Genomic DNA, 10,562 nt, shown 5'->3' with positions numbered 1-10,562 from the left:
GCAATTATAAGACTAGCTTTAGGATACACGCGTCGCATGTGTACCCATATCAATAAAAACGAGATTTTTAATAAAAAATAACAATAAACCCAGTATGTTTCCAAAATGTGGGGTTTGGGGAGGGTAGTTCGTACGTAGATTTTACCCCTACCTAATTCAGGTAGAGAGATTGTTTCCAATAGATCCCCGGCTTGTAAAGGGAAAGAAGAAAAGGAAGAAAATCAAGAAAGGAAGAGAGAAGAAAAATAGGGAGATAAAGGATAAGTAGTACCAAATAATAGCAACATGGAATACAATACCTGAGGCGAACAAAATCATATAACGTAATAAAAGTCTAAGAATATAAAGGGACATGCGTGCTACTAAGACTATTGGTGAGCAACTAAAAAACTACCCACTAACCTTCTACCCTAATCCTCGACCTCTACACCCTCTTATCAAGGGTCATATTCTCAGTGAGCTTGTGAGCATGTGATTTTTGCCCTACATGAAGATAACTCCTAAAATAAACCAAAAATGATTTTTAATAGATTTTAGAAGTTTTTCTTTATTTAGTTGCATTTTATGCATTTTTAATATTTTAAAATCATAGAAAAATGTCACGTTTTAATTTCATGTCATCTTAGGTCCAATTTGCACATAGGAATTAATTTTATTAAGAAATCACAAAAAAATATTATTTTTACATATTTAGCTTTTAGTCTTTAGAAAGTAGTGTTTTCATTTAGTTTTAAGTTAACTAGTTATTTTAATAGATAAACAATTTTAATTTTTACAAATTAGATTGATTTATGATTAATTTAGGATTTTATTAGATTTTAAAACCAAAGAAAAAGAAAAAATGAAAAAAAAAAGATTTTTATTTAGTCTTCCTATCCAAAGTTAATTAGCCCAAATTCATGACCAAAATTCTTTCAAACCCAAAACATTGAGCCCATACCCATTTATATTTGACCTAAACTAATCTTACCCCCTATAAAATAACACATAACTTCTAAAATGAAAAAGGTCGTAGACCTTGACTACACAAAAAACGGCAGTCATCATCTCCAGCCATCGAAAAACACCCAGTGCTTCATCTTCTCCAAAAGCTAGAGAACATCCTAAGCTCTTTAGGCGATAATCTCCAGCCGTTGCTGCTTCTTCAACAGAGCTGTTCCCTTTGAGCTTCATCTTCTTCGCTCCTAAGCAGCCATGAAGCACACCTTTTCAGCCATTAAGACAACCTGAAAATACCTCAAAAACTAGCTGATTCCACCATGAAAACCAGTCCCTAAAGCTTCAAACAACAACAGAAAATTCAACTGCTTCTTCGCTGAAAAACCAGTAAAATTCTCCACAAATTTCAGCTTGAAACTAGCTTAAAAACAGACCCGAATCAACTCCCAAACCATCCCGAAAAGCAGCTTGAAAGCACCACCCAAACCCAGTAGATTTGAGGTCCGTTTGGAGGTCTCCGTTCCTGTGGATTGTCGGATTCCGGCAGTTGTTTTCTTTTCTTTTTCTCGCAAGTCGATTCAGGTTCACTTCTGTTTATCTATTCCCCGTTTGATTCATATCACTCTATATATCGCTTTTTCTTTAATTTCTTTGTTGAATCTGTTTAGCAGTTGAATGAGATTAAATGGTATTCTGTTGCTTAATTTTGTATCATTTTTATACTGAATCTTCAAGAATTTGTTTAAAGTTAAAAATAGAGCTTTATGCGTTTAAGAAAGCCTGTTATTGTTTGAATTGGTGCTCAGTCCAATTCCTACTGTTGCTTCATTCTTTTACTGCTATTATGTCTTATTTGATAATTACATGAAATCATGCCAATGTTTCCTTTGATTTTTCTTTGTTTGAACGTTGATTAGATTATTAGTTTTTTTTCTTTGCAAGAATATTTTAATCTAATGTAAATATCTGGGGGGAAGTTGCTAGGAGTAGGTGAAAGGTTGGGCTTTTACATTGGTTATGGATTTAATTTTGAAGTAAAAGAATTTTGGGCCTAGAAACAGAAAATATGCGAGGCCCATTTCTATAATAACATTGTTGATCCATTTTAGAGTTAGCCCATTTTTATGACAATTCATAAACTAGCTCCTCTTACCATAATCAATCCACCTCTTTCCTTCCGCAAAAATTTCCTAAATTTTAGATTTCCACAAACAGATTCAAACGCATATGAAACAATCAACTCTTGAAGCACTCGTAGAAAATGTTTTAAGCACGCTCCTAATAAATCAAACCACTGTGACCGTGTATACGTTCGCGTAACACAATTACGAATCTCGTTTTAAAAAAAAATCGAGGGATGCGTTTGCGCAACTTCAACCAAACTTTTCTTAAACAAAATAAACAAAGCGTTATTAATTGTGGATACGTTCGCGTGACATGATTTTTGATGCGCCAAAAGAAAAGAGTATACGTACGCATAACACAGTTCTATTATCTAAAGTGCATAATCTTGTATTGACCATGAAACATTCCAAAAGAACTCAGAAGCATGAAGGTGAATTACCACTTAGGAATTACAACTAGACTACAACAACAATAACTAGACTGCGCTTAAACAAATTTCCTGAATGAAAGAGAAAAATAGCAACAAATCTGATTTCCTCTTGTTTTGACCAGAACTAAGAGTTGGCTAAATTATCCAAATAACATTTTGAGTAAGAAGTGGTTCACCCAAGAACTTGACTCAACCAAATCTCCTTCTCTAATCAACTGCAAAAACATTTTCGAGGATTTCTTCAACAAGTACTAAAATCTTAGGAAAGTTAAAAAAGGACGATGAAATTCATATAGCTGAGTCCAACTTATTGCTTGAGATTGAGATTGAAACGCAGTAATTATCCGCAAAAAAAATAAAAAAGATTTGGGATTTGAACATACCTAAAAAATGAGATTCACACTTTGATTTGAGGGATTTTGACAAATGAGATTCACATTTTGGTCAAACCAACTGAAACAAACAAAGCCATATACAGCAGTTCTCAAAAAGCATAGAGCCAGATATTTAAGAGAAAAAGGAAAAAGAAATCGAAGGAAAAGGTTAGAAGAGTGAAATTTTGAAGGAAGCGTACTCAGAAATCTCTGATTCCAGCGGATTCTTAGAAGCGTGTGATACTTAGAAGCGGGATTCAGATTCCATCTCTGAGGGCCGATTCGCTAGGCAGTGAAATTTTCGCTGAGGGTCCGATTCTCTGAGAATTTTGTTTGGTGAAAGCTAGGGTTGTGTTTGAAGAATTTGGCTGAGAGGTGAATGTTTCGTTCATACCAAAGAGCGACCCACCAGTACAGCTGAAATGTTTTAATTAATTAGAATAGGTATTTGCCTTTTACAAATTATTTTAAAAGTAAAAATATGTGGTATTTGAGCGACCTAGTCGCTGCAACATAGATTTAGCAGCGACTGTCCAATAGTCGTCACAAAAAATATGGAGCCAAAATTTATTTTTAGCGGAACTGAAAATTCCAGCCACATCAGTGGGGACAGAAAAATAGTCGCTGCTAAACATTAACCATTTGTAGCGACATCTAAAAGTCGCTGCTAATAACATAGCTGTTGTAGCAACCTATAGAGTCGCTGCTATATATTGCCACTAATAATCCAATTTCTTGTAGTACTATTTCATGTATTTTGTTATTTCCGCACTTTTCAGTAAATTCAGACTCCTATTATATTGTGTTAGTGCTTCTGAAATCTATCTAAGTTTGTGGGAATTGTGGTAATAAGGTCGGGCTTGCCTAGTAGTGTGCTGGGCGCCATCACGACCGGGTTGGGGTCGTGACAGAAAGCGGTTGTTGTGGATTGATTTGGTCATGAAAGTTTGAGGTAAGTGTTCGGTCTAACCTTAGCTTGAGGGATTAAGAGTCGAGTTATATTTTCTACTTGTTTTGTGTTGTGTACGACCTATAAGCATGATGACGGGTATCTATACGTTGGTGTCGAGCATGACCGTGAGTCCTAAATTGCTAAATTGTTGTATTCTTACTTGATCCTATGAGAACTTTGATAGATGATCTTTGATACTGAGCAAGTATTTAGTTATTTCCATGGACTTTGGTTATGATTGAGTATTGGTGTTAATTGTGTTAATTAGAAATTGAATAGGATTGGTTATAGCTGAATCTCCCTTGCCGGGATAGTTGATTTGATATTTTTGTTCCCTTGCTAGGAAATCATTATGTTATCTTGTTCCCTTGCCGGGAAATCATTATATTATCTTGTTCCCTTGTCGGAATTCTCTTTGTAATAATGTGTTGGATTGAAATGGGAGCGGGTGGTACGCCTACCACAAGATTTGTGAAATGGGAGCGGGTGGTACGCCTACCACATGATTTATGAAATGGGAGCGAGTGGTATGCCTACCACAAGGTTTAAGAAATGGAAGCGGGTGGTACGCCTACCACAAGATTGATGAAATGGGAGCGGGTGGTACGCCTACCACATGACATTATGAAATGGGAGCGGGTGGTACGCCTACCATGAGATATGAGAAATGGGGTCGGGTTGCACGCCTGCAACAAGATGAAACTTAAAATGAAAGTTGCCTTTATGTCTTTATTCCGTGTTAGAAGTTAAATTGTAGTATTTTCCATATTATTCCTGAGATTCTGCTTTCATCTGCTACCCCCGAAGCATGTTTTCCCCTCCCAGCTTTAATTGTTTATTTCTGTTGTTTCTCCCTTGTATTTGTGTGTGTGTGTGTGTGTGTGTGTGTGTATATATATATATATATATATATATATATATATATATATATATAACAATTAAAGCTGGGAGGGGAAAACATGCTTCGGGGGTAGCAGATGAAAGCAGAATCTCAGGAATAATATGGAAAATACTAAAATTTAACTTCTAACACGGAATAAAGACATAAAGACAACTTTCATTTTAAGTTTCATCTTGTTGCAGGCGTGCAACCCGACCCCATTTCTCATATCTCATGGTAGGCGTACCACCCGCTCCCATTTCATAATGTCATATGGTAGGCGTACCACCCGCTCCCATTTCATCAATCTTGTGGTAGGCGTACCACCCGCTTCCATTTCATAAACCTTGTGGTAGGCATACCACTCGCTCCCATTTCATAAATCATGTGGTAGGCGTACCACCCGCTCCCATTTCATAAATCTTGTGGTAGGCGTACCACCCGCTCCCATTTCAATCCAACACATTATTACAAAGAGAATTCCGACAAGGGAACAAGATAATATAATGATTTCCCGGCAAGGGAACAAGATAACATAATGATTTCCTAGCAAGGGAACAAAAATATCAAATCAACTATCCCGGCAAGGGAGATTCAGCTATAACCAATCCTATTCAATTTCTAATTAACACAATTAACACCAATACTCAATCATAACCAAAGTCCATGGAAATAACTAAATACTTGCTCAGTATCAAAGATCATCTATCAAAGTTCTCATAGGATCAAGTAAGAATACAACAATTTAGCAATTTAGGACTCACGGTCATGCTCGACACCAACGTATAGATACCCGTCACCATGCCTATAGGTCGTACATAACACAAAACAAGTAGAAAATATGACTCGACTCTTAATCCCTCAAGCTAAGGTTAGACCGAACACTTACCTCAAACTTTCATGACCAAATCAATCCACAACAACTGCTTTCTGTCACGACCCCAACCCGGCCGTGATGGCGCCCAGCACACTACTAGGCAAGCCCGACCTTATTACCACAATTCCCACAAACTTAGATAGATTTCAGAAGCACTAACACAATATAATAGGAGTCTGAATTTACTGAAAAGTGCGGAAATAACAAAATACATGAAATAGTACTACAAGAAATTGGATTATTAGTGGCAATATATAGCAGCGACTCTATAGGTTGCTACAACAGCTATGTTATTAGCAGCGACTTTTAGATGTCGCTACAAATGGTTAATGTTTAGCAGCGACTATTTTTCTGTCCCCACTGATGTGGCTGGAATTTTCAGTTCCGCTAAAAATAAATTTTGGCTCCATATTTTTTGTGACGACTTTTGGACAGTCGCTGCTAAATCTATGTTGCAGCGACTAGGTCGCTCAAATACCACATATTTTTACTTTTAAAATAATTTGTAAAAGGCAAATACCTATTCTAATTAATTAAAACATTTCAGCTGTACTGGTGGGTCGCTCTTTGGTATGAACGAAACATTCACCTCTTAGCCAAATTCTTCAAACATAACCCTAGCTTTCACCAAACAAAATTCTCAGAGAATCGGACCCTCAGCGAAAATTTCACTGCCTAGCGAATCGGCCCTCAGAGATGGAATCTGAATCCCGCTTCTAAGTATCACACGCTTCTAAGAATCCGCTGGAATCAGAGATTTCTGAGTACGCTTCCTTCAAAATTTCACTCTTCTAACCTTTTCCTTCGATTTCTTTTTCCTTTTTCTCTTAAATATCTGGCTCTATGCTTTTTGAGAACTGCTATATATGGCTTTGTTTGTTTCAGTTGGTTTGACCAAAATGTGAATCTCATTTGTCAAAATCCCTCAAATCAAAGTGTGAATCTCATTTTTCAGGTATGTTCAAATCCCAAATCTTTTTTATTTTTTTGCAGATAATTACTGCGTTTCAATCTCAATCTTAAGCAATAAGTTGGACTCAGCTATATGAATTTCATCGTCCTTTTTTAACTTTCCTAAGATTTTAGTACTTGTTGAAGAAATCCTCGAAAATGTTTTTTCAGTTGATTAGAGAAGGAGATTTGGTTGAGTCAAGTTCTTGGGTGAACCACTTCTTACTCAAAATGTTATTTGGATAATTTAGCCAACTCTTAGTTCTGGTCAAAACAAGAGGAAATCAGATCTGTTGCTATTTTTCTCTTTCATTCAGGAAATTTGTTTAAGCGTAGTCTAGTTATTGTTGTTGTAGTCTAGTTGTAATTCCTAAGTGGTAATTCACCTTCATGCTTCTGAGTTCTTTTGGAATGTTTCATGGTCAATACAAGATTATGCACTTTAGATAACTTTGCAATTCATTTGTATCTGCTTCACTTCTAATTTGCAGTTGATTTCTCTCTCTCTACTGTGTAGTGACTCACCTAAAGATCTTCCTTTTCTGAGTTCTACTAGACAGGTAAATTTTGTCTTGTTTTCTTTGTATTAATACTGTTCTTGTTTTCTCTGTTTTTCTAGTTATTGCTTAGTTTCATTTCTGTTCCTAATCAATTTCATGCATTTAGGGATAATTCTCTTTTAACTTCGCTGCTCTCAAGCAGTGTTTGGAAAAGCGCACGCTTCATCGCTTAAAGCGCGAAGCGACAGAGTATCGCTTTTCTGTGCCTAAGGCGACGCGAACAGCTGAAGCGCACGCTTTAGAGGAAAAATCGACGAGGCGAGAGAAGCGACGAATCGATCGCTTTTGTTCAAAAATCGCATCTGGGCCTATTTTTTTTTAAAAAAAGATTGGGTCTGTTTTTAATTTTATACGAAACAAACCCCTAATTGCTGCGCGACATAACAGAACACAATTGCTGCGATTTTCTCTCTTCTTCATTGAAAATTAGGGTTTTGGGACAGAAAGTTTCTGCTTTCTTTTCTTTTTTTCATCGCAGCAGACCAGCACCAGTCCACAGCTCCAGTCGACCAGTATAGGTAAATTGTCTTCTCCTTTCTTCTTCTCATTTTTTTCTTCTTTCTTTCTTTCTTCTTCTCATTTTTTTCGTCACTGACTCGCTGGGCTGGAGTTTTGTCTTCTTTCTTCCTTCTTCTTTCTTCTTCTGAGTTTTGTCTTCTCTTTTTTACTTCTTTCTTTCATTATTTATAATTTATATATTTTATATTTTTCAGTTTATTTGATTTTTTAGTGTATATTTCAGTAATTAAAATTAATTATTATATATGTTATATTTTCAGTTTATGTGATTTTTTAAATGTATATTTCAGTTTATATAATTAATTATTATATATATTATATGTATTTTCAGTTTATTGATTATGTTGATTCTAGTAATTTAGTAGCTTTGATTTTGCTTGTCCTATGGTTTGTGGATGATTTGGTGGTACCCAGTGTTTTGGAGAGCGCGAAGCGCAAAAAAGCGACAAGGGCTCGCTTCGCTTTAGCGCACGCTTTATTAAAGTGAAACGCAATTCTTAAAAAAACATAATGTAAAATTATAAATAATCAAAAACTTCAATTTAAATACTTAAAAGTAGGTACTAGGTACCACCAAATCATCCACAAACCATAGGACAAGCAAAATCAAAGCTACTAAATTACTAGAATCAACATAATCAATAAACTGAAAATACATATAATATATATAATAATTAATTATATAAACTGAAATATACATTTAAAAAATCACATAAACTGAAAATATAACATATATAATAATTAATTTTAATTACTGAAATATACACTAAAAAATCAAATAAACTGAAAAATATAAAATATATAAATTATAAATAATGAAAGAAGTAAAAAAGAGAAGACAAAACTCAGAAGAAGAAAGAAGAAGGAAGAAAGAAGACAAAACTCCAGCCCAGCGAGTCAGTGACGAAAAAAATGAGAAGAAGAAAGAAAGAAAGAAGAAAAAAATGAGAAGAAGAAAGGAGAAGAAAATTTACCTATACTGGTCGACTGGAGCTGTGGACTGGTGCTGGTCTGCTGTGATGAAAAAGAGAAAAGAAAGCAGAAACTTTCTGTCCCAAAACCCTAATTTTCAATGAAGAAGAGAGAAAATCGCAGCAATTGTGTTCTGTTATGTCGCGCAGCAATTAGGGGTTTGTTTCGTATAAAATTAAAAACAGACCCAATCTTTTTTTTAAAAAAAATAGGCCCAGATGCGATTTTTGAACAAAAGCGATCGATTCGTCGCTTCTCTCGCCTCGTCGCCTCGTCGATTTTTCCTCTAAAGCGTGCGCTTCAGCTGTTCGCGTCGCCTTAGGCACAGAAAAGCGATACTCTGTCGCTTCGCGTCGCTTCGCGCTTTAAGCGATGAAGCGTGCGCTTTTCCAAACACTGGTGGTACCTAGTACCTACTTTTAAGTATTTAAATTGAAGTTTTGATTATTTATAATTTTACATTATGTTTTTTTAAGAATTGCGTTTCACTTTAATAAAGCGTGCGCTTCGCTTTGCGCTTCGCTTTTGAAGCGAAGCGAGCCCTTGTCGCTTTTTTGCGCTTCGCGCTCTCCAAAATACTGCAAGAGGCTTATGATTATTTTTCTGGATTGATTGAGGCCGAGGGCCATACGTGAGGATATGTTGAGTGATGTGAGAAGGCTTTCAGGCCTCGAGTGTTATACGAGGAGGCTTTGAGGCCTCGTGTGTGATGTGTGAAGGCTTTCAGGCCTATTGATATTGCGCTTGGGTTGTAGGAGCCCCTCCGGAGTCTGTACACACCCCCAGTGAGCGCAGGGTACCCAGGTGAGTTGGGAGTGGGCCCGAGAGGCCGTTGCTTGTGTGTGGTGAGTTGGAAGTGAGCTCGAGGGGCTGATGTTGTGTGCTGGTGAGTTGGGAGTGAGCCCGAGGGGCTGATACTATACTGAGATTTACATATTGAGCTCGAGGGGCATGCTTTTGATTTATCCTTACTGTGGAAATTATTTGTCTTTACGGTTTTAAAAGAAGAATTATCTGATACTCACTATTTTTACTGTATAACTGATTTTACTGCTTGGGATATCGCTATATTGTGCCGTTATGAGATTTCATGTTTTCAGTCGTTATTTATTTTTATTACTCACTAGGTCGGAGTACTCACATTACCCCCTGCACCATGTGTGCAGATACAGGCAGAGCTGAGTTCGCTCCTGAGTGCTGATTCTTTCCAGACCAGGCGGTGACTAGGAGTAACGAGGTAGCTGTTGACGTCTGCAGCCCCGTTTTCTCCCTTATCTTTATTATTTATGATAATTTCAGACTTTGTAAAATATTAGTAAACTCTGTAGTAGCTCATGACTTGTGACACCCCGATTTCGGGCTGAGTTGGGAGGGTTTTCCTTGTTCTATCACGTTTATTTCGCATTTAAGATTATATTGCCCATGATTTAGACTTATTCCTGCTAAGTAATTATAAAGAGATGTACTGTTTTGTTGATTGGCTGGCCTTGTCCTCACGATAGGCGCCATCACGACCGGGTTGGGATTTTGGGTCGTGACAAGTTGGTATCAAAGCCTAGGTTAATTGGTCTCGCGAGTCATGAGTCGGTTTAGTAGAGTCTCGCGGATCGGTACGGAGACGTCTGTATTTATCCTCGAGAGGCTGCAGAACCTTTAGGAAAACTTCACATTCTTGAATTCTTATCGTGCGTTCTTGATTCAGCTTGAAAAGTAACTCTTGAAATTCCTTCGACGCGTTCGCATGCGCGATGAGCGCTCAGTATCAGATGTGCCCTGATGGCTTGTGATTCCCTGATTGAGGGGCGAGACGTGATCTCTATGAGTTGATGTTGGGCCAGTCTGAAGGACTTGAGGCCGGATCTTTTCCTACGACTTGAGCACTGAGGTGCTGATTGTGTGAGCAAGTGTTTTGAACTTATATGTCTGGTATAGCCCTATTAGTAGGAATGATGGCTGGGTAGCAATGTGATGGGTATGTTAGTA

General features: G+C 37.0%; 1 long non-coding RNA gene across 1 annotated transcript; it reads left to right on the top strand.

Moving 5' to 3' along the window:
* Nucleotides 1-929: 929 nt before the first annotated feature.
* On the top strand, nucleotides 930-9,988 carry LOC142182637 (uncharacterized). The gene is made up of 3 exons (XR_012711478.1): nucleotides 930-1,521; nucleotides 7,046-7,088; nucleotides 9,746-9,988. It is a non-coding gene; the product is annotated as an uncharacterized LOC142182637 (long non-coding RNA).
* Nucleotides 9,989-10,562: the final 574 nt, after the last annotated feature.

This window comes from Nicotiana tabacum, chromosome 7 (assembly GCF_000715075.1).
Source record: "Nicotiana tabacum cultivar K326 chromosome 7, ASM71507v2, whole genome shotgun sequence".
NCBI lineage: Eukaryota > Viridiplantae > Streptophyta > Magnoliopsida > Solanales > Solanaceae > Nicotiana > Nicotiana tabacum.
The sequence above is the reverse complement of the archived record's forward strand: the minus strand, read 5'-3'. Positions and strand labels throughout refer to the sequence as shown.